A 27,323-nucleotide genomic window follows, 5' to 3' on the forward strand; every position below is an offset into this window, starting at 1 on the left:
CAATTTTATTTCTTTTTACTCTCTCATCCACAGGCAAAGTTGGGGTGGCGGGTGGGGGCTCCATAATTAACTCCCCTGCTCCCAAATCAGGAACGAAAAATACACCCGTGTTCCCACTACAGAGTGCTCAGCAGTGATCCCATGCAACTTGCAGTGCAGAAGGAGGCCATTTGGCCCATTGAGCCAACAACAATCCCTCCCAGACCCCTTCCCCGTAACCCCACATATTCACCCAGCTAATCCACTTGATCCTAAGGGGCAACTTAGCGTGGCCAATCAACCTAACCTACACATCTTTGGATTCTGGGAGGAAACAGGAAGAAACCCATGCAGATACGGGGAGAATGTGCACACAGACGGTCATAACCTGGGTCCCTGGTGTTATGATGCAGCAGTGCTAAGACTGTGCCATTGTGCTGCCCTCATTTACCTGGGAGTTGGGCTATATTTGACGACTCCATTGTAGGTATTACCAATAAATGCACAGAGGGTATTAATATGAGCGTGTTAAAAGAGTGAAGAGCCAAGGAATGAGACTTGATTAAATTGAATTGGTGGTGAACCTGCTTGTCTTGTTTTTTTATAGAAGAAAGGATTCCTGAAGGCAGCAAGTCAAAGGCTTGAGAAAAGCAGGGGAGAAGATTAGGAAGGGAAGATGATGAATGATGTCTTTACTGAGAATAAGATAGGAAATGTTCCAGTTATCACACCATCTTTTATATTTCAGACTGGGTAATGAAAGCTAGCTTATGAATGTCAAATGCATTTTCTGTAAACTTTCCAGCTTGCTGGTAAGATGTATGCTTTTACCACTGTGCACATTTTATTAATTGAGTTTGCAGTTAATGTCAAAGAAAACTCATTAACTAATGGTAGACACACCCTGAACACCTTCAAAAGTCCACCGATCTAGTCTCGCAAGACACACCAGGACTGTAAATCCAGATTGAATTCACATTAACTGTTTTCCAGTGTTAATATAGGACAATAGGGGAGGGAATGGTCTAGTGGTATTATCGTTAGACTTTTAATTTTTTAACTTTTAATGGGTGGCACAGTGGATAGTGCTGCTGCCTCACAGCACCAGAGGCCTTGGGTCACTGCCTGTGTGGAGTATGCACATTCTCCCCGTGTCTGTGCAGGTTGCCTCTGGGTGCTCAGGTTTCCTCCCACAGTCCAAAGATGTGCAGGTTAGGTTGATTGGCTCTGCTATATTGCCCTTAGTGTCAGGGGGTTAGCAAGGTAAATAAATGGGATTACGGGGATATGACTTGGGAGGAATTGTGATCAGTGCAGACTCGATGGGCCAAATGGCCACTTTCTGCACTCTAGGGATTCTATGATTCTAATTCAGAAACTCAGCTAATGTTCTGGGGCCCCAGGTTCGAATCCCACCACAGAAGATGGTGGAATTGGAATTCAATAAAACTATCTGGTATTAAGAATCTACTGATGACCATGAAACCATTGCCGATTGTCGGGAAAAACCCATCTGGTTCACTAATGCCCCTGACCTGGTCTGGCCTACATGTGATTCCAGAGCCACAGCAATGTGTTGACTCTTGGCTGCTCTCTGAAATGGTTGAGCCACTCAGTTCAAGGGATGGGCAATAACTGCTGGCCAGCCAGCGATGTCCATGTCGCACAAATGAATTTAAAAAAACAGAGGCCAGTATTTGTTGTGAGTGACATTGTTCTGGCAGAGCTGAGCTATAATGCCAGCACACGCTCTCTGCCCAAGGGAATCTGAGTTCTTCTGTATTAAGTATTGATCTTTGCAAAGTGCTGACTGTCCCATCTCACACAGAATCCAAATGAGGATGTCTGCAGCTCGGGACATTTTGGAATCATTTTACCCAAACTTGGTCAGTAGGAAATGAATGGTTAGCTCCCTCTTTTTGCACCATGTCCAATTTTAAGCTCCATTCATTCACGTGGTATGTAAAATCTGTAGGTAATGACTTCAGTGGGGTCCATGAGGTGGGTCTTTTGGAGTATGAGCTCTCTGATTGGGCAGGCAATCGTTACCTCAATCAGGGAATCTCATCTGTATATAAATAGGGGAACATCAGATCCCGTGGCAGCCCTGATTCAGACATTGTAACTGAAGCACTCTTAGGAGTGGAATGGAGTTTGTAAATAAAGGGAATCTGATGAAGGGACACCGGCCTGTGAGGAGTTATTTCACAGGCAAGTTGCGAAATTAGCCAGAAGTATGAGCTGATCTCTCATCTTCCTATTTCACTCTGGAAACAGAACTTAGGCTCTTCCAGTTATGTGTTTGCTGAGTTCTACATTGGGAATTGGATCCGTGTGACCATTGAGGAACTCCGTATTTGACTCATCTCTGCACAATAAAGGTTGCCTTCCGGTTAAAATGAAATGAGAGCAGAGAGAGAGAAGCGCGAGGTGGAATGATTTCATATTGAATTAAAATTATTTTGTATTTGTTTAATTTAATAATCTCTGTGATGGAGGGCGGGATCTTGAGTCTGCAGGATAGCTGGTCTGGTCAGATTGCGATCTCGAAGTTTGCCACCCCTCAGCAGCGACATAATCAGGTTCACGTCCGTAACAAGTGAGAACCTGAATTCAATACATTTTAATAAACTGAAATCTAATTGGAGACTCTCCAATTGGAGACCGTCCTCGCCAGATTTTGCCCCCTCATGAGAATTTCATTACTCGCACACAACATCGTCACCTAGACATGAACCTGGCGAGGGCATATCTCCGGGCTCATAAAGGTCAGTATAGCCCCCCCAGGGGGCGAGGGACATGACAAGGCAGTGCCCTCTGGTAATGCCTACCAGCACAGCCCCTGGTACCTATGCCAGGGAATTGTTGGGGTGGGAGGCCCCAGATATTTCCATGGTGGCGTGGGGGGACATTCATATTTGGGCACCCTCATCTCACTGGAGCCGGTTCCTGGCTCTAAGAGACCCCACCTCGCCAGACCACGTGTGCTCTTTTTTGCGGTTAAAGGGCCAAAATCCAAAGAGAAAACTGACCACTGCAGCTAGAGAGTTCCACACCACTTTTCTCACCAGAACTGACACTTTGCCAACTTTGCATAAGATACCGTCCGAAGTTATTTTTGATATTTGATTGATATTTGTTGGAGTATTACTATCTGTAATCAGATTAATAGATTATACGCTCTGCATGAGAGATGGTTGAATTATGGTCACGGGCAGAAGACAGAGGAGAGTAGCTGGTGATATTTGAGGGATTGGATGAGGAAAAAATCATGAGGGGTAGCTAAGGCAGAATATGGAGCGGGGGGTGTGGTTGTGTTGAGGATAAGGGAAATACATAAGAGGAATGCGGGAGCGATGGTGAATTAAGGCAACCAGGGTCAGAGGGGGGGTTTAGGGCAAATATGGCGGTGTGGCTGTGCAGGATGTTACTGAATGGCAGAATAGGCTCGAGGGGCCAAATGGTCTACTCCTGCTCCTAGTTCTTATGTAGGATGCAGGAATGAAATCTACAATTGTCATAAATTTACCTCAGTTCCAAGTTAGACCACAGCTCATGCATTGGGCTGAGGTAGATTTGGGCCTGCTTGAGGGTTTGGAGCCCAATCTGTTAATTGCACAAAACACTTGAATTTATTTAGATTTACAGAGGACTCTGATGTCCAATTTGTCTGGAGTAGTGTTTGCATTATGCGAGCCATTGGCAAATTGTGATACCTTACCCCGACATGTTAGTCAGAGTAAATTAACCTTGCCAGATGGTGTACCAAAATTACACATTATTAAAAGGGTGACTAATAAAAAAAACTATTGGCAAATGAAAATAATAATACGTGAACTTTGCCATTCTGCTATTAGTTATTTTATTACATTATAATTCCACTTGAATGATTCAAACTGTACCCATTTAAATCAGTGCTATTATTTCACATCAACCACTTTTCCCTTGACAAGGTTATTTTAACTTAATGATATTAATTTATTTATATCCCTCAATCTACTTACCTTTCTCCCCGATTCTCCAGAAGGTGATAGCTCTTGCTGCATATTTCCTTTTGTTGCTTTTTTAAAAAATTAATGACATTGCGATATTCATTTTTTTAATGGTTCCAATTCTAAGACGCTTTGTCAAAAGTTCCATCCTTGAGGCAATATTGAGTGCCTTCATGTGAGGAGTGAAATTCAGTTCCACCTAAAAAAAACAGTCACACCACGTAATCTGCAAGAATAATCTGTTAAATGACCCAACAAAATGAACACATTTCAACATTTCCACATTGAAGTCAGTTTCCTTCTGATGAACTCAAAGGCTGGAAACTTCTTGTTCATTTCACACTTGTTTCGCGTCTGTTCTCAGCTCCAGTTCTCTAATAGCTTCAAGGATGAATGCTTTGCCCCGGACTGGCATTGAACCAAGCTGAACTGGAAGGTCTCTTGTTCATTCTGTGATCTGTGCTGAATTAAGTCTGCATCAACCATGCTTCAGCTGGTGGCACCCTAGCTTTGGAGTCACAGGGTTGCCGCTTCAACGCTCTGCTGTGAGATTTGACCACATACCTACTGATACCTACTGAGCCGCTACAGACAGGGACAGGAGAGAACATAAGAAATAGGAGCAGGAGTAGGCCATCTAGCCCTTTAAGCCTGCCCCGCCATTCAATAAGATCATGGCTGATCTGAAGTGGATCAGTTCCACTTTCCCGCTCTCTCCCCATAACCCTTAATTCCCTTGTCTATCAAAAACCTATCTACCTGTGACTTAAATATATTTAGCAAGGTAGCCTCCACCACTTCAACGGGCAGAGAATTCCAGAGATTCACCACCCTTTGAGTCAAGAAGTTCCTCCTCGACTCCGATCTAAACTGCCCCCCCTCTTACCTTGAGGCTGTGCCCTTGAGTCCTGCTATCCTTTCTAAGCGGGAAGAATCTCTCTACCTTACTGTCCCTAATCAATGTACTTTCTAGAACCTTTTTAAAACTTTTTTCCAATCTCAGTGTGTGTGGCCAGTTTTTAAATAATCACTGTTAACTTTTGTGAGCTTAGGTAAAGGGGATTATTTAGTTATTAGTGTCACAAGTAGGCTTACATTAACACCGCAATGAAGTTACTGTGAAAATCTCCGAGTCGCCATACTCCAGTGCCTGTTCGGATACATTGAGGGAGAATTTAGCATGGTCAATGCACCCAATCAGCACGTCTTTTGGACTGTGGGAAGAAACCGGAGCACGCGGAGAGAACTCGCACAGACACAGGGAGAATGTACAGACTCCACACAGACAGTGGCCCAAGTCAGGAATCGAACCCGGGTCTCTAGCACTGTGAGGCAGCAGTACTAACCACTGTGCCACCGCACTACCCCTGCACTTCACTCCAAAAGTCGAAATGTTACATCACTCGCTTACCCATGCATGTTTGAGAAAAACACCGCTCAAGTGTCTAAAACTAGAGGGCATAGGTTTAAGGTGAGAGGGGAGAGATACAAAAGTGTCCAGAGAGGCAATTTTTTCGCGAGGGTGGTGAGTGTCTGGAACAAGCTGCCAGAGGCAGTGGTAGAGATGGGAACAATTTTATCTTTTAAAAAGCATTTAGATATTTACATTGGGTACGATGGGGTATAGAGGGATATGGGCCAAATGCAGGCAATTGGGATTAGCTTAGGGGTTTAAAAGAAAGGGTGGCATGGACAAGTTGGGCTGAAGGGCCTGATTCCATGCTGTAAGTTTCTATGACTCTATGAAGAGGATAATGCAATTTAGCAAGAGTGGAACAGCTTGCTGTTCAGATATTTGGCCCCTTGTAGGAAAAACAGTCATTGTGGATGAGTTGAAGAAGGCACTTCACTCCAAAGGGTAGTCCAGATAGTTTCAAGAGCTGGAGTCCTCTTTTTTCCCCTTTATTCTTTCATGGGATCTGGGGATCGCTGACAAGGACAGCATTTGTTAACCATCTCTAACTACCCTTGGACTGAGTGTCTTACTGGGCCATTTCAGAGGGCAGTTAAGAATCAACGACATTGCTCTGTGTCTGGAGTTACATAAAGGCCAGACCAGATAAGGGTAGCAGATTTCCTTCTCTAAAGGACAGTAGTGATTGATTAATTAATTAAATTTAAATTCTGCCACATGCCCACCTGGGATTTGAACCCATGTCCCCCAGTGAATTCACATGGACCTCTGTATTACCACCCCAGTGACATTACCACCATGCTACACCCTCTCCCGAAAGCGTTATTGAAGGATTCCTTCGACTAGATGGTTTTTTTCAGCAGATCGTGGCATTAGTTGTTTGAGGTTTCCTTAATGAGAAGTTTCTGATCTGGTGGACTTTTAAACAGGAATGGCTAAGATGCTTTTAAGATGCGGCAGCCTCACGGATTTAAAGAGTTGGCTTTTCCTGCTTTTATTGAAGCTCAGGTTTCTGCAGCTGGTGTTCAGTGTAGGCTGATCTATTTCTCTCTGGTTCTTTGGCTTGTGAGCTGAAGACAGTTTTGACCACCTGATCAACTGCTGTTGCCCACTCAGAATAAAGCTAGAAGTAATTGCTGTACAATGGAGAATGGATGGGGGATTTGTTCACACTTGCCTATGATAAACTGGCTTGTTTGGTTTGCTGTTGTAAAGTCTCAAACTTGGGGGCATCTGGAAGCGAAATGATATGGAACTTTGGGTAAACCACAAACAATAATGGGTGTAAATTTCACTGAGTACATGGGATTTAATGGGATTGGGAGTTATTGATAGTTCTGTGGCCTAGTAGGTATGGATATGATCGGCGCAACTTGTGGGCCGAAGGGCCTGTTTGTGCTGTAGTGTTCTATGTTCTATGTTCACAGATGGGGTTCCATCTGGGGATGTCCATTAAAGGAGGAAGCCCTAATCCATGGCTATTTAATCAGGAACTTTCCAAAGACTTAGAGAGATTTACAGTATGGAAACAGGCCCTTCGGTCCAACTTGTCCATGCCGCCCAGTTGTTACCACTAGGCTAGTTCCAATTACCCGCATTTAGCCCATATCCCTCTATACCCATCTTACCCATGTAACTATCTAAATGTTTTTTTAAAATTGTACCTGCCTCCAGTACTACCTCTGGCAGCTTGTTCTAGACACTCCAACCCTGTGTGTGAAAAAATTGCCCCTCTGGACCTTTTTGTATCTCTCACCTTAAACCTATACCCTCTAGTTTTAGACTCCCCCACCTTTGAGAAAAGGTGTTGACGGTCTAGCTGATTTATGCCCCTCATTATCTTATAGACTTCTATAAGATCAGCCCTAAGCCTCCTATGCTCCAGGGAAAAAAAGTCTCACTTGAGACAGAAATTACAATAGCTACTTGACCTTCGACCATTACCTTAGCCACATTGTTCGCGTCTATTTTAAAGTAAAAGACAGTTCCAGAAAATTATATACTGACGCTGACCATCTTTAAAAATATGAATAAGGCATGCCAATGAAAGTGGCACCATCTTTCAGATGAGAAAGGCAGTGCCATCCCTGTAATGAGAATGTGAAGGATTCCATGGCTCTATATGATAAAAAGCAAGGGAGTTCTCCTAGTGACTGTCATTTAGGAATGATTATCTTGTCCCTTTCTTATTGTTGCATTGGTGTGTACACATTAGCTGCCACATTCCAACAATACAACAGTGACTCTACCTCAAAAGCCCTTTGGGTACATCCTGAGGTTGTGAAACACATTGTAAAAATGCTTTCTTTATCCAACTTCAACAGTGGCAGTGGTTTAGGGACAGTAATTATCTTCATGTACCCTCAATTAAAGAGGGGTTAATCAATTAAGATTCCATTTCAACATCACTGCATGGTGTTTCCTACCAGACCGCGCACATGTGTATGTACTTACCAGACAGTCAGGATTATCCAATTATAATCTCTAATGTTAAATAGTCTGCTCGTACTCACTGCCTAAGCACAGATCATTTTGAAACATTATTAGAGGACGAGTAATCCCTGTGAGTCTGCATCCTTGTATCAATCATAGCTCAGTTGGCTGGACGGCTGGGTTGTGATGCAGAGTGATGCCAACATCATTGGTTCAAATCCACATCAGCTGAGGTTATTCACGAAGGCCCTGCCTTCTTAACCTTGACCCTCCCTCCCACCCCCTCCCCCCCACTTCCCCACCTGAGGTGTGGAGATCTTCAGGTTAAATCACCACCAATCAACTCTCCTTTTCAAAAGGGAGAGTAGCCAACGGTTATCCCGACTGTGGTGGCTTTACCTTTTACCAGTTGTTACCATTAGATTGTCATGGCAGCACTGTGATTAGCACTGCTGCTTCATAGTGCCAGGGACCCGGGTTCGATTCCCCGGCTTGGGTTACTGTCTGTGGGGAGTCTGTGTGGGTTTCCTCCGGGTGCTCTGGTTTCCTCCCACAGTCTGAAAGACGGGCCGGTTAGGTGCATAGTCCATGCTAGATTCTCCCTCAGCGTACCCAAACAGGCGCCGGAGTGTGTCAACTAGGAGATTTTCTCAGTAACTTCATTGCAGTGTTAATGTAAGCCTATTTGTAACACTAATAAATAAACAATGTATTATCACCATACAAAACGTAGACTGACCTCAAAAAAATGCAACGATGTAAAATGATTTGTCTACAACCAGAATTGTTTGGTTCTCGCAGTGCTAACCAGTGTGTAATCAATTGTGTATAATCATTGGGATTGGGATGACTGAATTTTTCAGTTCTCTGTATTCCTGGGCATATTGGTATCATAGTTTTGCTGCTCCAATAGTGTTTGTCCCGTGGAGAATGTTTATCGCTACCTCAGCATTGTTTGCTCCCATCCTGCAGAGTTCAATTGGTCAGCATCCCTTTCCACCATCATTAGTCTTCACACTGGATTAGGTCAAAGATCTAAGCTGGACTTTTGAACAGTGTTGTATGCACTCCTCCTCATTATTCTTCTTCTAATTTGGTTACTTGAAAAGCAGCCTCCGCAAGGATCAATGTCTAGCTGATGTAATGAACGGGGAAGAAAAGATCAGAAGATTATGTCGATGGAGTGAAGTGGGAATGACAGGGATAAGAGTAAAATATTGCAGATGCTGGAATCTGAAACAAAAACAGAACTTTGGGACCTTGATCAATCGGGCCAGTGGGCTGACAAATGGCAGATGGAGTTTAATTTAGATAAATGCGAGGTGATGCATTTTGGTCGATTGAATTAGGGCAGGACTTACTCAGTTAATGGCAAGGCGTATGGAAGAGTTATAGAACAAACAGATCTAGGGGTACAGGTTCAAAGCTTCTTGAAAGTGGAGTCACAGGTGGACAGGGTGGTGAAGAAGGCATTCAGCAAGCTTCGATTCATTGGTCAGAACATTGAGTAAAGGAGTTGGGACATCTTGTTGAAGTCATACAATACATTGATAAGGCCACGCTTGGAATACTGTGTACAGTTCTGGTCGCCCTGTTATAGAAAGAATATTATTAAACTAGAAAGAGTGCAGAAAAGACTTACTAGGGTGCTACTGGGACTTGATGGTTTGAGTTATAAGGAGAGGCTGGATAGATTGGGACTTTTTTCACTGGAGCATATGAGGCTTAGGGTGATCTTATAGAAGTCTTTAAAATAATGAGGAGCATAGATCAGCTAGGTAGTCAACATCTTTGCCCAAAGGTAGAAGAGTCTAAAACTAGAAGGCATAGGTTTAAGGTGAGAGGGGAGAGATATGAAAGGGTCCAGAGGGGCAATTTTTTCACACAACAGGGTGGTGAGTGTCTGGAACAAGTTGCCAGAGGTAGTAGTAGAGGTGGGTACAATTTTCTCTTTTAGAAAGCATTTAGACAGTTACATGGGTAAGATGGATATAGAGGGATATGGGCCAAACACTGGCAATTGGAACTTTTTTTAGAAAAAAAGGATAGCATGGACAAATTGGGCTGAAAGGCCTGTTTCCATGCTGTCAGAACATTGAATACAGGAGTTGGGACGTCTTGTTGAAGTTGTACAATACATTGATAAGGCCACACTTGGAATACTGTGTACAGTTCTGGTCACCCTATTATAGGAAGGATATTATTAAACAAGAAAGGGTGCAGAAAAGATTTACTAGCGTGCTACTGGGACTTGATGGTTTGAGTTATAAGGAGAGGCTGGATGGACTGGGACGTTTTTCCCTGGACCGTATGAGGCTTAGGGGTGATGTTATAGAAGTCTTTAAAATAATAAGGGTCTTAGACCAGCTAGATAGTCAACATCTTTGCCCAAAGATAGAAGAGTCTAAAACTAGAAGGCATAGATTTAAGGTGAGACGGGAGAGATATAAAAGGGTCCAGAGGGGCAATTTTTTCACACAAGAGGGTGGTGAGTGTCTGGAACAAGTTACCAGAGGTAGCAGTAGAGATGGGTACAAATTTGTCTTTTAGAAAGCATTAAGATGAGTATAGAGGGATATGAGCCAAACGCGGGCAATTGGAACTAGCTTAGTGGTTAGAGAAAAAGGGTGGCATGGACAAGTTGGGCTGAATGGCTTGTTTCCATGCTGTAAACCTCTATGACTCTATGATTCTACGCTGGAAAAATCTCAGCAAGTCTGACAGCATCTGTGGAGAGAGAATAGAGCCAACATTTTGGGACAGGGTAACCCTTCACCTAACAATCCTTTATCTCGAAATGTTGGCTTGAGAAGGTTGGAGAGGAAGATTGTGTGGAGCATTATAAGGTGGGCCAAATGGTCTGTTTCTGTGCTGCGTTTCCAAGTAGTTCTACACCATTTCTGGGCTGTACACAGAGGTCTTACGAAAACAATGATTTGAAAGAACACTCTGAGAAAGCATAAATGTGTGAATTGTATGAGATGCTTGCTATAAAGATGACAGCGAGACTCCAATTAACTGCAACAATAGAGAAATTCACCCTGGCAGATAATGGAAATTGTCGCATAATTGACAGAGCTCCGTAATTAACAGGATGACGCATTGAGCTCCCAGCTTTGGGTTGAACAATTTATGTTCCTTAATCAAGTTGTGCAGCTCAGTGCCCCCATTCTCCCCTTTTAAAATGAGGCATTTTCAAAAAGAAATTGCCAGCATTTGAACTCTCACTAAACCCAAACTCAAAGACTTGACACTGGCTGATCAGACCGGAAGCTAAAATAACAACTGCCTGGATAGTAAATTCTGAATACTTACCATGGGCACCTGGATAACAACTACTTAGCTTGCTGGATCAAGAAGCCAGAGTCTATGAAAAATCAATTAAAAATCATTTTAGCTATCATGTTAGCGACGCAGAATTAGATTTCTTATGGATTAGCCAGTGCACATGTCATAGGAATGCAGATACTCAAGGTTATCTTTGAACTGATGGAACAACTGCATCAGTCCATTGTGCTGAATATATATTACTATGTTATTGTCCCCCTATCTACATGCAACAATATTTGTTATAGTAATGAGGTTAGTATGGACTTCCTTGGCAGAGTTGAATATTCTCAATAGGTTTCCTACTAGGGCGGCACTGTGGCACAGTTGTTAGCACTACTACTTCAGAGCGCTAGGAACCCTGTCTGTGTGCAATTTGCACCTTCTCCCGGTGTCTGTGTGGGTTTCCTCTGGGTGCTCCGGTTTTCTCCCACAGTCCAAAGATCTGTGGATTTGGTTGATTGGCTAAATTGGCCCTTAAGAGTCAAATGGGATTAGTGGGGTAAGTACATCGGATAGGGCCTGGGTGGGATTGCTATCGGTACAGGCAGGATGGGCCAAATGGCTGCTTTTTGCACCGTCGGGATTCTAAAATTCCAATTTTCATCCATGCATCTACATCATTGTGAAATGAAGAGGGGTCACAGCTGGACGAGAAGCTAAAAGTTTTCAAATTTCGAACCCAACCTCAACCCACCTACTATTCACAAAGGGAGGCCAGAAGCAGATGCCTAAGCTGCCATGGGCCTCCATTTTACTGCTATTTTATTTTTAACCCTTTTCAATCAGGATTGCTGGGCCTTAGAAATCAGAAGTCAAAAGGAGGACAGAAGGATCGTGCCCAGGAGGTCATTGTCTCGACAGTGCTGTTTGTGGGCCAGGAAAAACAGAAGCATTTTACCCCTGGCCCAGCGAGCTTACCCGTTTCCAGCTCCACAATTATTGAGCCTTCTGCCCCGCCGTCACCCTTCCCAATCCTGAATCCCCAGCGATGAAGTCTCCCTGCTTCCCTACTGGCTGTCTGCTTTTCGAATGAGACATTATCGTGGTTATACAGGCAATCTATAAACCAGCCTGGCTGTTGGCCAGGGAATCCACAGCAAAAACACACCCTGGAGCAAATATCTGGCAATGTTCAACAAACCTGAACTTCCGCATGCCCCAGGTCAAACCCACATCCTGGTAAATATCAAGATCCAAGAGCCCCCGCTCAATTGAAATCTAAACACAGTGGCAGGATTTTCCAGCCTCACCCCACAGCTTGTTTTCCGGTGGCAGAGAGGACTCAGCATTGTCTGCTGGCGAGATCTTCCAGTCCTGCCGACACCTATGATGTTTTGCATGTCTCACTCATTCTGCCGCCGAGGGTGGGGGGGGGGGGTGTGGTTTGCCTGTGGGAAGATCCCGCCAGTGGGAAGAGCTGGAAAATCTAGCCCAGAATCATTAAGAGCTATCTACTGATTTGAGCAAATTACAGCGATGCTAGAATCTGAAACCAAAGGAGAAAATGCTGGAAAATCTCAGCAGATCTGGCAGCATCTGTAAGGAGAGAAAAGAGCTGATGTTTTGAGTACAGATAACCTTTGTCAGAGCTTTGACGAAGGGTTATCTAGACTCAAAATGTCATCTCTTTTCTCTCCTTACAGATGCTGCCAGATCTGCTGAGATTTTCCAGCATTTTCTCTTTTGCTAAGTACCGATTTATTTAGTCATCTCTGCTTCTCCTTTCTACTTCGACAATGTCCTCCACGTTGGGTGTTTTGCCTCACACGGAAGGTTCTCAATGTAAACAATTGCTGTGACATGGATGTTTTAGCTTTTTTTTCTCAACTGAGTGTGCTGCACTTTCATGAACCTTAGAAAAAAACCATTGGGCTCAACGCTGCTGTCCCTTTCTGATAGATTGCAAGCCCCAAGTATAATATTCTCACCGTACCTTTCATTCTCTTCTCACTCCAGAAACATATCTAATTGCTGATTTCACTCATACTGTCCGTAAATGCTCCACTGTGCCACACGAGCCAATTCCAGTCTAGATGAAAAATTTCCACCTGACTAACCATCTCACTTCAAACTTCCAAATGTTGTCGTTCAGGTGAAAGGAACAAAATAAAAGCGACAGCATCATTTTCTCGACAGCGACAAAGCTCAAGGTCTCAGCACCGCGAGGAAGGTCTTATCGGTATGGCGGGGAGGAAGAAAGCTTCATGCTTGACAGTGAGTGCAAACTGAGTGGCAGGGGCATCAAAGCAAAGAAATACATTCGGCCACAAGTCCGATAGACAGTGGCCATCATGTGTAAGAACCTTGAGGACCTGCAGGAGAAGGACGTGGTCGATCCTTTCGGATGATACCCTGAACATGACTGACAAAGTCATTTGGCAGAATGCCTCATCGCCAGCGCTGACAAACAAGGGCCAAGATAAAAGCAAATACTGCGGCTGCTGGAAATCTGAAATAGAAACAGAAAACGCTGGATAAACTCAGCAGCTCTGGTGGCAGGTGTAGGGAGTTTAAGTTTTATTTATTAGTGTCACAAGTAAGTTTACATGAACACTGCAACGAGCTTACTGTGAAAATCCCCTAGTCGCCACACTCCGGCGCCTGTTCGGATATACTGAGGGAGAATTTAGACGGCCAATACACCTAACCAACACACCTTTGGACTGTGGGAGGAAACTGGAACACTCAGAGGAAACCCACACAGACACAGGGAGAACTTGCAGATTCAACACAGACAGTGACCCAAGCCAGGAATCGAGCCCAGGATCCTGGCATGGTGAGGCAGCAGTGCTAACCACAGTGTCACCGTCCCACTGTAGAGAGAAACAGAGTTAATGGTTCAAATCTGTAAGATTCTTCTTCAGAACTGAAGAGAAGGAGAATATTCTTATCCGTGTCTACATGGGTTTCCTCTGTGCGCTCCGGTTTTTTCCCACTGTCTGAGAGACGTGCTGATTAGGTGCATTGGCCATGGCAAATTCTCCTTCAGTGTACCCAAACAGGCACCAGAGTACGGTGACGTAGGGGATTTTCACAGTGACCTCATTGTAATGTTAATGTAAGCCTACTTGTGACACTAAAAACAAGTAATGCTTTGTAAAGTGGGGAAGAGGTGTGGAGAAGGTGGATTGAAGGTCAGGCTGATGGTGAGAAAGGCCTTCCCTGTCAGATCTTTCCAACACACTCTGGATCTCACCCACACATTGCCCTCAAGGTGGCTGCAGTGAAGAAGAGTCTGTCTTGCATCTCCATCTGGAATGTGTCTTTGTAAAGAAGCTCTGGAAAGCACTGATTTTGAGGTTCATCTCAAGCAGCTTCATGACGCACGATTCTGTGCTGTATGGGTTGTCCCCAGCGATGTGCACTGAGAGATGGAGGATCATCAACTTGGTAAGAGACACTCCTTGGTCTGCCTGAAGTCTATTGATCTTCCAGTGCAATGAGTAGGGCACAATCGAGTGTTGCAGACTAGCACATTCCAAGGTGATGGACTATGTGCTTATGGATCGAGTAAAGCTTGGGGCAGCCATGGCAATGGCACAATGGGGAAAGGTCACTGTCTAAAACCTTTCAACCATAATGCAGTGAGTGGCTGGAAACTTTTGGATGGCACGGTGGCACAGTGGTTAGCACTACTGCCTCACAGTGGCAGGGACCCAGGTTCAATTCCAGCCACAGGTGGCTATGTGAAGTTTGCACGTTCCCCCTGTGTCTGCATGGGTTTTGTCCAGGTGCTCCAGTTTCCTCCCGTATTCCAAAGATGTGCGGATAGGCAGATTGGCCATGCTAAATTGCCCCTTAGTGTCAGGGGGACAAGCTAGGGTAAATGCATGGGATTTTGGGGCTAGGGCCTGAGTGGGATTGTGATTGGTACAGCATCAATGGGCCGACTGGCCTCCTTCTGCACTGTAGGATTCTATGAAACTGGGTAAAACCCCTCAGGCTGTACGTTTGTGATGAATTTTGTAAATATTAACTGCGGTTGTAAATGCAGTGAATACAGTACAGCACTCGGAGAAACTGATTTGATTTGCATCGACTGTAATGTCAACTTTGAACTGTCAGGTAATATACCTTTAAGAAATTTTATGAATGAAGTATATTTTTGGAAAAAAACATCTGAAGAGGGCAACCTGACATTTGCCCAAAACTGGCCCTTATTGTCATGAAGCCAGTCAGGAAGAGAGAACAATTGGCTAGGTCTGAACTTTCGGGAGACTGTGGGGGGAGGAAGTGGGAGGCACGGGTGGGTGTGAGCTCTGGATGGCGCGAGATGTCAGGTAGGTCCTGTGAGGAGGGGTAGGTAAATGGTAGATGGTTTTTGTGGGGAGGAGAGCAAACATTGACTGATAGAAATCCACTGAATGGTGGAGACCAGAGAGAGATCCCCCATGTCTTGGTCCCACAGTAAGAGAGAAAGATTTCCTTACAGAGAAGCGGCCTCTACTGGTCCTTTTAGGCCACTGGAGCACGAGAGAAGCAAGTCTGAGCTTCTGCAGAGCAAGTTCTGCCACTTTTTAAAACTAATTTTGAGGTCTGTATGCTAAAACAGATATTCCAACAGCTGCTTTAGATGGGCTCCTGGGCTGCTAAATATCACCCATTGCAAATTTACCTACCGTGCACTTTGGTAAATTGAGCGTGGAACCTATCAACCTAAAGTGGGTTCATGCACCCACTTATTTCCAATACACAGGTACGGCATGTACCAATTTCCTGACTACATACTTGGGTTCGATGCAAAATTATTTTGAAGGATTTGGGCCTGTGTCTGTGGGAGTTTGCGCATTCTCCCTGTGGTTGCATGGGTTTCCTTTGGGCGCTCCAGTTTCCTCCCACACCCCAAAGATGTGCTCTTAGGCTGATTGGTGTACCAAATTGACAGTATTCTCCCCTGAATCTGGCTACATTAGGGGTTCCACTCACATACACACAGGGCAGGGTAGGTGTAGGAGGATGCGGCGGCGCGGGCTCGTTGGGCCGAAGGGCCTGTTTCCCGTGCTGGGTTGTTCTTTGTTCTTTGTTGTTTTGATAAAGCAGTCTGAACAATGTTACATTCAGAATAATGCATGGTTGGTTGTAGGTTAGCAGAGTCTGGGCTCTGTTTTATGCAGGATTACGCAGTCTGTGCTGTGTTTTGTGTGGGATAACACAATCTGGACTATGTTTTATGCAGGATAACACAATCTGGGCTGTATTTTGTGTAGGATAACAGTCTGGGCTGTATTTTGTGCAGGATAACATAGTCTGGACTGTGTTTTGTGCATGATAATGCAAGCTGTGCTCTATTTTGTTCAGGATAACGCAGTCTGAGCTGTATTTTGTGCAGGATAATGTAATTTGTGTTGTGTTTTGTGCAGCACAACACAGTCTGGGCTGTGTTTTGTGCAAGATAACACAGTCAGGGCTGTGTTTTGTGCAGGGTAACACAGTTTGGAACAGTATGTGCAGGGTAATGCAGTATTGGTTATGATACTCCGAGGCTAATACACAGGCTGGGATGTTTAGGACAGATGTAGAGGTGCTGGCGTTGGACTGGGGTAAACACAGTAAGAAATCTGACAACACCAGGTTAAAGTCCAACCAGTTTATTTGATAGTAATCCCACAAGCTTTCAGAAACGGTGTTCCTTCACCAGGTGTGTGCAAGGCTCTGATCTGAGAAAGGCATATAAAGACACACACAGCTTACAGAATGTCAGAACCTTCCACACACCTGATGAAGGAACACCGTTTCCGAGTTGTGAGTTTGCCATCAAATAAATTGGTTGGACTTAAACCTGGTGTTGTCAGATTTCTTACTGTGTTTATGACAGAACAGTGACAGCCTGGACTGTGCTATGTGGTTTATGTACAATAATGCAAAGGTTGAAATGTGTCAAATAAGCTTCCAGATTTGAATGTTGTATGTATGAGGTTATATAATTGTAAACATCTTTTCTCATTATTTAACAACAGTTTTACAGAAAAAAGTTGATATTTATGACAAATTTTACCCTTTACAAGGTTAGTCACCCCGATTCAAATGAGGCACCACTTACTGTATACCTTACAATATTATAGACGTAGCAAAACTCACCTGGCAACTAATGGATTTCTAGTAACCTTTCAAAAGGAAAGAAATGTTATTGGAACTCCTTTTGCTGCAATTTTTTTCATTTTAGACAAAGTCGCCCATCTCAGAGCCAATCATCGGTCTCATTCACCATGCAAATTTTATCGTTCAAAAGTAGTTATTATATGCTGAGTGCAATAGTTTTTTTTTTGCTTTTGGAATGTGGGCATAGCTGGCTGGCCAGCATTTATTGCCCATCCCTAGTTGGTCTTGAAGTGAGAGGTTTGCTAGGCCATTTTAGAGGGCAGATGAGAGTCAACCACATTGCTGTGGCTTTGGAGTCACATGTAGGCCAGACCTGGTAAGGATGGCAAATTTCCTTCCTTTAAGGGACATTAGTCATATTGTATATATAGTATGTTGGAGTTTGGGTTTTGGACCTTTAAGAGTGTAGGTCAGGTGACCCCTGGGCAATTAACTTCTCCCAGTGTGGGGACCCTGCTGGGCAATCTTAGACCTGACTGTGAATCAGTGCACACCTCAAATAAAGAGCTCCCACTGTTCACGTTACCAAATCCACCTCGTGATCCTTCATGCACCTTTAATACATTGGGGCAGACACGGCAGTGATCAGCAGAGTCAATGCTGTGAAATATTTCCCACTGCCATCATTAAACTCTGCCACATCAGTGAGAGCAATAGTCAGATGTAGAGAAAACCTCCCTCTACAAACTCGCTTCAGTTTAATACGTTCCCACTTCTTACATCGGCCTCCTTGAGCGAGACTGTCGAACCAGTTCCAAATTTGGGGCAAGATGATGTTTTGTGAGATAAGGCCCATTGGAAGGTGTGCTGAACCTCAGTTCACTGCAGGAAACACTGAGCAAGAATTCCTCAAAAGCATTTACTCTGGAAATGCTTTAAATCGATTGTGATTTCAGTCAAATTTACTGAGGTTGTGTTTTGTGCAGCACAACACAGTCTGGGTTGTGTTTTGTGCAAGATAATGCAGTCTGGACCAGTATGTCCAGGGTAATGCAGTATTGATTGTGATATTCCAAGGTTAATATGCAGGATAGGATGTTTAGGACGGAACAGTGACAGCCTGGACTGTGCTATGTGGTTTATGTACAATAATGCAAAGGTTGCAATGTGTCAAATAAGCTTGCAGATTTGAATGTTGTATGTATAAGGTTATATACTTTAAAACACCTTTTCTCATTATTTAACAACAGTTTTACAGAAAAAATAGTTAATATTTATGACAAATTTTACCCTTTACAAGGTTAGTCATCCTGATCCAAATGAGGCACCACTTACTGTATATCTTACAATATTATACATGTAGCAAAACTCAGCTGGCAACTAATGGATTTCTAGTAACCTTTCAAAAGGAAAGAAATGTTATTGGAACTCATTTTGCTGCAATTTCTTACATTTTAGACAAAGTCGCCCATCTCAGGGCCAATCATTGGTCTCATTCACCATGCAAATTTTATCGTTCAAAAATAGTTACTATATGCTGAGTGCAATAGTTTTTTTTTAATTCGCTTGTGGAATGTGGGCATCACTGGCTGGCCAGCATTTATTGGCCATCCCTAGTTGCTCTTGAAGTGAGAGGTTTGCTAGGCCACTTTAGATGAGAGTCAACCACATTGCTGTGGCTTTGGAGTGACATGTAGGCCAGACCTGGTAAGGATGGCAAATTTCCTTCCCTAAGAGACATTAGTCATATGTTGGGGTTTGGGTTTTGGACTGCCCCTTTAAGAGTTTGGGTCAGGTGACCCCTGGGCTGTTAGCTTCTCCCAGTGTGGGGACCCTGCTGGGCAATCTTAGACCTGACTGTGAATCAGTGCACACCTCAAATTAGAAGTTCCCACTCAAGTTACCCAGCCCCCCTCATGATCCTTTGTGCACCTTTAATACATTGGGGCAGACATAGCAGTGATCAGCAGAGTCAATGCTGTGAAATACGTCCCAATGCCATTATCAAACTCTGCCACATCAATCAGAGCAATAACCAGATGAAGAGAAAACCTCCCTCTACAAACGCGCTTCAGTTTAATACGTTCCCACTTCTCACACCGGGCTTGCTCTGGCCTCTTTGAGCGAGACTGTCGAACCAGTTCCAAATTTGGGGCAAGATGATGTTTTGTGAGATAAGGCCCCTTGGAAGGTGTGCTGAGCCTCAGTTCACTATAGGAAACACTGAGCAAGAATTCCTCAAAAGCATTTACTCTGGGAATGCTTTAAGTCTATTGCGATTTTGGTCAAATTTACTGAGGGGGCTGTGGCAGGATACATCTGCATTTCCCTGCATGGTTTATTCTCAGGCCATTGATTCTCACCACACTAGAGAACTGCTGTGAATGCTATAGTTTTGACACAATCATTTATCTACTGAAACATAGCTTCAAATCCAAATTTGTGTGGGAAATGTCTGCTGGCTATAAGGGCGCAAATTGAGACATGGGAGTGGATTTTCTGGCCTTCCCCATGGCACCTTTCTTGCAGTGGGAGGCAGCGTGCCATTTGCTGGTGGCAGGATCTTCTGGTTCCATCGCTGTCAATGGGAATTCCCATTGATGCCATCCCAAGACACCAGGAAGCCCATGGCATGGGTGCACCATCAGAGGGACCAGAACATCCGGCGGGCATGAACAGCCAGAAAAATCCAGCTGAAGCCTCTAATCGGTAGACTGTGCACCTCAGTGAAGGTTGAGCAGACTGGGTCTCTATTATCTCAGGGAAAGAAACCTGAGGTGTTACCCGGTTTAAGGTTATGAAAGGACTTCATCAAGTAGATGTAGAGAAGATTTTTCCACCAAAAGCTACAAAGTCACTGATGAATCCAATAGTGAATTCAAGAAAAACTTTACCCAAGAAAGTGATTAGAATGCGGAATCCCTACCACAAAAAAATCATAGAATCCCTACAGTGCAGAAGGAGGCCTTTTTTTAAAACTTTTGATAAATTTTATTGTGATTCAGTGTTCCAAAAAACATAAGGAATGCAGCTTAGAACTGGATGACTTGGCCCTTCCTCTTCTTATTTCTTCCCAGTTTAAAATGCTTGCATTTCTTGATGGCCAGCATTCTCTTTGACCGATAGTTGGAATCCAAACACTCCCGTCTCAGCACAATCTTCTTTGTGGTCTTAGCCTTTTGCCAAAGTATAGGCTTTGTCTGTACAGCTCTGCTTTCTGTCATAACGTCTCTTACCCTGTGCGTATAAGGAATCCTTCCCCTTCGTGTACTGGGTAACCTCGTAAGGCTGGTGTCTACAACATTTTTTGCAGTATGTCCTCCGGGTCTTTGGTGCTTTGACCATCTTCCCGGACTGGACACTAAGCGAGAGAGAACATTTGGCCCATCGAGTCTGCACTGACTGTCCAACAGAGCATCTTACCCAGAGCCCTATTCCTGTAACCCGACATAAGTACCCAACTAATCCTCCACTAACCTAGGTATCTTGGGACAGTAAGGGGCAATTTAGCATGGCCAATCAACATAACCTCTTTGAAGTGCGGGAGGAAACCGGAGCAGCCGGAAGAAGCTCACGCAGACGTGCAAAGCCCACACAGACAGTGACCCAAGCCTGAATTCAACCCGGGTCTCTGGCACTGTGAGGTAAAAGTGCTAACCATTGTGCCACCATACTGCCTGAGTAGTTAAGAGAAGTAATAGAGATGCATTGAAGGGAAGGCTAGAGGGAGAAAAGAACGAAAGATTACACTGTTAGTTTGGGCTCAGTTGGCTGCACCCTCACCTCCGAATCACAAGGATCTGGCTCGAGCCCCACTCGAGGCTGACACTGCAGTGGAACACATAAGTTACGCTGCATCCTGAAAGGTGCCATCTTTCATATGAGGCATTAAACCAAGGCCCATCCCATCTACCCAAGCGGGTAAAAGATCTGAAGGTGGTATTTCAAAGAGAAGCCAGGCGGCTTATCCCCGCAGCCAATATCTATTCCTCAAACAACGTGACAACAAACAGCTTATCTGCCCATTGTCACATCGCTGTTTTTGGGAGTTCGCTGCATCCTTATCCTGTTTCTGACATTACAACAACAACTACACTAGCAATCCTTCATTAGCTGAGATAACCGGCAGGGTCGTGAAAGGCGCTATATAAATGCAAACTTCTTTCTCCTTTGTTGGAGTCAGATGGAAAGTGATGATGGAGTATCATGTGACACATAAATGCTGGGCTGAATGGCCTATTGCTGATCTGTATAATTCTATGTGATCCCCGCGGCCATCACAGCGCAGAATTGGCGGTGTCGCTCCGAGAGACTGCTAGCTGACTGCTGTGGGCAAGGGGAACATTCATGTTTGTGCAGGAAGGAGTTGTTCTGAAGTTAAGGGGCATGCTGTACATTTCTGTTAACAAGATAACAATACTTTCAGCGTTTGACTCTGGAGGGTAAAATGTCAGCAGCAAACCTGTTCCAGACTGTGATGAATTTGTAAAGAAACCTTCAATTAGAGGCTGAGATTGACTTCTATTGCCAGCACTGACTGTCTGTGGGGGTGGGAAGACAAATTTTGCTTAGATGCTGGGAAGGAAAGCTATTTGTAGCACACCCTTTAATGATGTAAAGGAGGACAAAAGAATTGCTCACAAAGTAGAGCCAATATCCCATCTGTTGTATTGTACAGATTTACAGAAACTGAGCCGGCACAGTGGCAGTGACCAGCGTTGTATGCAATATGTCAGGACGGCATGGTATCACGGAGGTTAGCACTGCTGCCTCACAGTGCCAAGGAGCTGTGTTCGATTCCAGCCTTGGGTGACTGTCTGTGTGGACATTCTCCCCGTGTTTACTCCGTGGGTTTTCTCCGGGTGGGGCGATTTTCTCCCACACTCCAAAGCTAGAACATAGAACAATGCAGCACAGCACAGGCCCTTCGGCCCTCGGTGTTGTGCCGAGCTTTGTCTGAAACCAAGATCAAGCTATCCCACTCCCTATCATTTTGGTAAAGCTGTGCAAATTAGGTGGATTGACCATGCTTAATTGCCCCTTGATGTCCCAAGACGTGTAGGTTAGGGGCATTAACCTTAGTAAATTCACAGGGTTATAGGGGGGAGGGGGGGTTGGGCCGGGCCTGGATAAGATTCTCCTTCAGAGAGTTGGTACACACACGATGGGCTGAATGGCCTCCTTCTACACAATAGGGATTCTATGATTACGGTGGCAGCAATGCTTGTTAAAGCCATTTACGTTTTTTAAAACTAGAAGTAAGAGTTATGATGCTGGCTACTTGGCACTCTTGGGTCAAACAAAGCAGAGGTGTTCAACAGGAATTGTTAATCTGGAAGAAGGAACGCAGTCAGTTCTGTGCTAACATTAAGCTAAATTTTTATAATAAAAGCAAAGTACTGGGGAAGTTGAAACCGGAAATAAAAACAGGAAGTTCGGAAAAACTCAACAGGTCTGGCAGCATCCTTGGAGACAGTAAAAGGGGTGAATTCTCCCGTTCTGCCACTATCAGAATTGTAGTGGGCGAGGGGCAGACCACGGAAAGGAATGTTGATCTCAGGCGGGATTTTCCAGTTTCGGGGCGAGAGTGGTCATAAAATACTGCCCACGCAGTTGACATTTTGAGTCCATAAGACTCTTCTTCAGAATTGAAGAGAGGGAGAAATGTGATGGATTTTCGACTGTTCATGAGGGAGTGGGACAGGGGTGGAGCAAAGTAGAAGATGTGAGCTGGGGACATTGTAAAACAACGTTTAGAACTCAAGACAGAGGAAGTGTTAATGGCCGTGTGAGGGCTGTAGAAGGTGCTGATAATGATGTAAAGGTGAGATAGCAGAATGCAATATTAGCAGAACAGAGGTCCGTGCTCAGTGATAGCAAAATGGAAGAACGAGTGACAGATGGCCCTGGGGAAGTGGGAGTTGTGTTGGGCCAAAGAATATTTGGATTTAAGAAAGGGATCAAGGTGGAGCAGAAAGTTCATGACCTGAAATTGTTGAACTCAATATTGAGTCCAGAGGACTGTAAAGTGATGAGGTGCTGTTCCCTCCACTTTGTGTTGGGCTTTGCTGGAACATTGCAACAGGCCAAGGATGGACATGTTGGCAAGATGCTGAGTTGAAATGGCAAGCTACAGGAAGACTGGGGATCTTGCTTGCAGTTTACCCAATCTGCTTTTAATTTCCCTAATATAGAGGAGACCACATTGGCAGCAATGAACAGAGTAGACCAACATTGAAGGAGGTGCAAGTGAATGTTTGCTTCACCTAAAAGGACCATTTGGGGCCTTAGATGGTGCAGAGCAAGGAGGTAAAGAGGCAGGTGTTGCACTTCCTGGGATTGCATGAGAAGGTGCCGTGGGAAAGGGATATTGGGTTTGGAGGGATGGAGGAATAGACCAGGGTGTCCCTGTGGAATGCTGATGCAGGGGTGAGAGAAGATTTGTTACGTGGCAGCATCTTTCTGCAGTTCGCAGAGACGGCAGAGGATGATACTTTGAACATGGATGCTGGCGGATTGAAAAATGACAGGGAAAATCCTATCACAGTTCTGGGAGGGAGGGGAAGGGCAGAGATGCAGAAAATGGGGCAGACATGGTTGAATGCCCTGTCAAGCTAAATCTTCACACTGCTAAAAATGCACCAGTGTGAGGGTGAAACCTTATACAGGGCTCTGTTCTCAAAATGCCATGGACCAGACCATAATCTCCACCACCCCCCGCAATGTGCATCAGTATGAAGTAAAAGCTCTCTACAGACAATCCTCGGAATTGCAACACAATTGGTTCCTGGAAACCAAATTGTAAGTCAAAATGTCTAAGTTGGAATTGATTTTCCCGTTGGAACAACATCATGAATCTGGGGATTGTCTCCTGAAGCCTATTTTCACTGGAAAGTAATGGTCCCTTTCCATCAACTTGTGACCCTGACACCAAGAACAGAGGTTTAGAATCATCCCTTATTTGATGCTTTGTAATTTTGGAGAGAAAACCAGTTTACAATGAGTAAACTCAAACATTCTGCGAAACAGGCGTCCGACGCACCAGTTTCCGCTGAGTCAGGTAGTTTTAAACGGGGGGGGGGGGTTTTGTCACGTTCAAGTTTGTGAGATCTATATTTGAGCAGCATTTTGCTTTCCTTGACGTTGTGACAAGTGGAACATAAAGGAACATTTTGCTGGCGTGGCGACGTAAAGTTAAAACCTGTGTTGTGAAGCCAAAAACAGGTGTAAATGTATAAAATCGTTTAAGTAGTGTTTGACATAACTCTAATGTTGTCAAGTTGAGGACTGCCTGTACATTGACCCTGACACAGCACTGTAATTGTACTGATTTTTAAAAATCACCACATCTCAGGCGGAAGGGTTGGGGGGTTGAGGGGGCAAGAGGGGATGGGGAGAAAGACAAATGCATGTTTTGTTTGGGACCTTAGATCAGAACAGATGTTATTGTATTTCTTAATTTGATTTGATAATTTATTTCCACATGTATTCGTATACATTAAGAAGTAATGTTTCTTGCGCACTATACAGACAAAGCATAGATAAGGTAACGGGCGGGTGCAGAATGTAGTGTTACAGCCATAGCTAGGGCATAGAGAAAGAGCTACTTTGTGCGAGGCAGGTCCATTCAAAAGTCTGACAACAGTAGGGAAGAAGCTGTTTTTGATTGGTATACAACCTCAGACTTTTATATCTTTTTCCCGACGGAAAAAGGCGGAAGAATGTATATCCAGGATGCATGGGGTCTTTAATTATGCTGACTGCTTTGCCGAGACAGCAGGAAGTGTAGACAGAGTCAATGGACGGGAGGCTGGCTTGCTTTTAACACCAGTTTCTGAAGCATCTGACATGTTAACTTCCCTCTTGCGGATCCCGATTCCCTGCTTTGCATTTTGTGTTTTCATTTGAGATGTCCAGCTTTGCACTCGAACTGGCAAGCTAGTGTACTTGTGGCTGATGGAGAGAGAAAATTTTAAATGAATAACTCAAATATGAGCTGAAGAGCTTCCAAATCTGTGTCCCGCTGAGTCCCTTTGTGATTTATAATTGCATGAAATAATTTACAATGTATTCTGCATATCAAATCCTCATGACTAACCTTGAGAAACAGAAAATGTTTAGTTTGCACATTCTGATGTTAAACTATGCAACACCATAAAATCTGTCATTTATCTTTTCAGCTGTGGTATATCCAGTATCTGTAATTATTAACTGTCACCCCATGCTTTGTGCAGATTGTTTGCTGTATTGCAATGCTACATAGATCTGATCCAGAAAATAAGATGTTTCTGCTCAAATTAATAAGGTGTCTAAGCAAATCCTGCCTTTCTCTTCCTCCTCCAATATTCTGATCTCCATCCCAATGTCACAGAGAGCAGGAGGTCTGGTTCCACAGGTACTAGTATGGGTCTGTGATGGGAGCATTAATAGATGAACAAGTAGCAGAGGATTTTAACCCTGTCCTTTCTCACCAAGCATACATAGAAGCTTAGAAAATTGTCAATGTAACAGGAGGCCATTCAGCCCATCGTGCCTGTACCTGTTGAAAAAGAGTTGCCGAAACTAATCCTACTTTGCAGCTCCTAGTCAGTAAAATAAAATAGAATAATAGACTCCCTACTGTGCAGAAGAGGCCATTCAGCCCATCAGGTCTGCACTGATTCTCTGACAGAAAATCTTACCCAGGTTCTCTCCCCCGCCCTATCTCTGGAACCCCACACGTATACCAAGGCTAATCCATATCTTGGGACAATAAGGGGCAATTTGGAATGGCCAATCCACCTAACCTGCACATCGTTGGATTGTGGGAGGGAACGGGAGCACCCAGAGGAAATCCATGCAGACATGAGGAGAATGTGCAAACTCCACACAGACAGTGACCCAAGGTCAGAATCAAACCCAGGTCCCTGGTGCTGTGAGGTGGCAATGCTAACCACTGTGCCATCCTGCCACCCCCTGTGGTTTAGAATATTCCAAGAGGATTTCTGTTTCTATCTTCCTTTCAGGCTCTGAGCAGACTCCCATCACCCTCCACAAGACAAAGTTTCTCCTCCAATTCCATCTAATCATTCCATCAAATGTTTTAAATCTGACCCTCTTTAATTACTGACCTCTCTGCTCAGGAAAATAGATCCTTCCTACCCTCTCTCCCGAGGACCCTCATTGGTTTAGGCACTTCAATTCAATTTCCTTTTAGCCTCATCTCTTTCGAAGAAAATGTTTCAATCTTTCTTCATTACTAACATTTTCCGTTCCTAGTACTGCTATCTCTCAGTACCAGGGACCCGGGTTAAATTCCAGCCTTGGGTCACTGTCAGTCTGGAGTTTGCACGTTCTCGCTGTGTCTGCATGTGTTTCCTCCCACAGTCCAAAGATGTGCAGTTTGGGTGGATTGGCCATGCTAAATTGCCCCTTCCTGGCCCAAGATGTGTTGGTTAGATGGATTAGCCATGGTGAATTTACAATGAGTTACGAGGCTAGGGCATAGGTTGAGGTTGAGTAAGATACTCTGTCAGAGAGTTGGTGTAGACTCGATGAGCCAAATGGCCTCCTTTTGCACTCTAGGGATTCTGTGATTAATGGAGTAAATACTTGGCGTTATGGGGGATGGAGCAGGGAATGGGCCTGGATAACGATGGTGAGTGAGTGCAGTCTTGGTGATTGACTGGCCTCCTTCTGCACGATAGGGATTCTATACTTCAGCAATGTCCTCACTGGTGTTTTATCCAATCCTAGATGGGCTCCTTGCTCTTATTTATTTTTATTTATTAGTGTCACAAGTAGTCTTACATAAAGTTACTGTGAAAATCCCCTCGTCGCCACACTCCAGCGGCTAGGATACATTGAGGGAGAATTTAGCATGGCAGTGCACTTGTTTTGGACTGTGGGAGGAAACCGGAGCACCCGGAGGAAACCCACGCAGACATGGGGAGAACGTGCAGACTCCATACAGAGAGTGACCCAAGCCAGGAATCGAACCCGGGTCCCTGGCGCTGTGAGGCAGCAGTGCTAACCACCGTGCCACTCCACTAGGATGTAACACAGGAGTGTGACTCACTCCTATGGCTTTCGATCTGCACAACGTCAAGGAGCGGTTAGTGACTTAGCAGAAAGAGGCGACGACTGATGGCGGTGTA

General features: G+C 44.4%; 1 protein-coding gene and 1 pseudogene across 1 annotated transcript in view; one reads left to right on the forward strand and one right to left on the reverse strand.

The window, feature by feature from the left end:
- Positions 1–27,323, forward strand: part of sema6bb (sema domain, transmembrane domain (TM), and cytoplasmic domain, (semaphorin) 6Bb) — a 588,988-nt gene that overhangs the window by 370,793 nt on the left and 190,872 nt on the right. The window lies entirely within an intron of this gene.
- On the reverse strand, positions 20,220–20,532 carry LOC145358650 (large ribosomal subunit protein eL42-like; annotated as a pseudogene).

This window comes from Carcharhinus amblyrhynchos, chromosome 26 (assembly GCF_965287045.1).
Source record: "Carcharhinus amblyrhynchos chromosome 26, sCarAmb.v2.hapA, whole genome shotgun sequence".
Classification (NCBI taxonomy): Eukaryota; Metazoa; Chordata; class Chondrichthyes; order Carcharhiniformes; family Carcharhinidae; genus Carcharhinus; species Carcharhinus amblyrhynchos.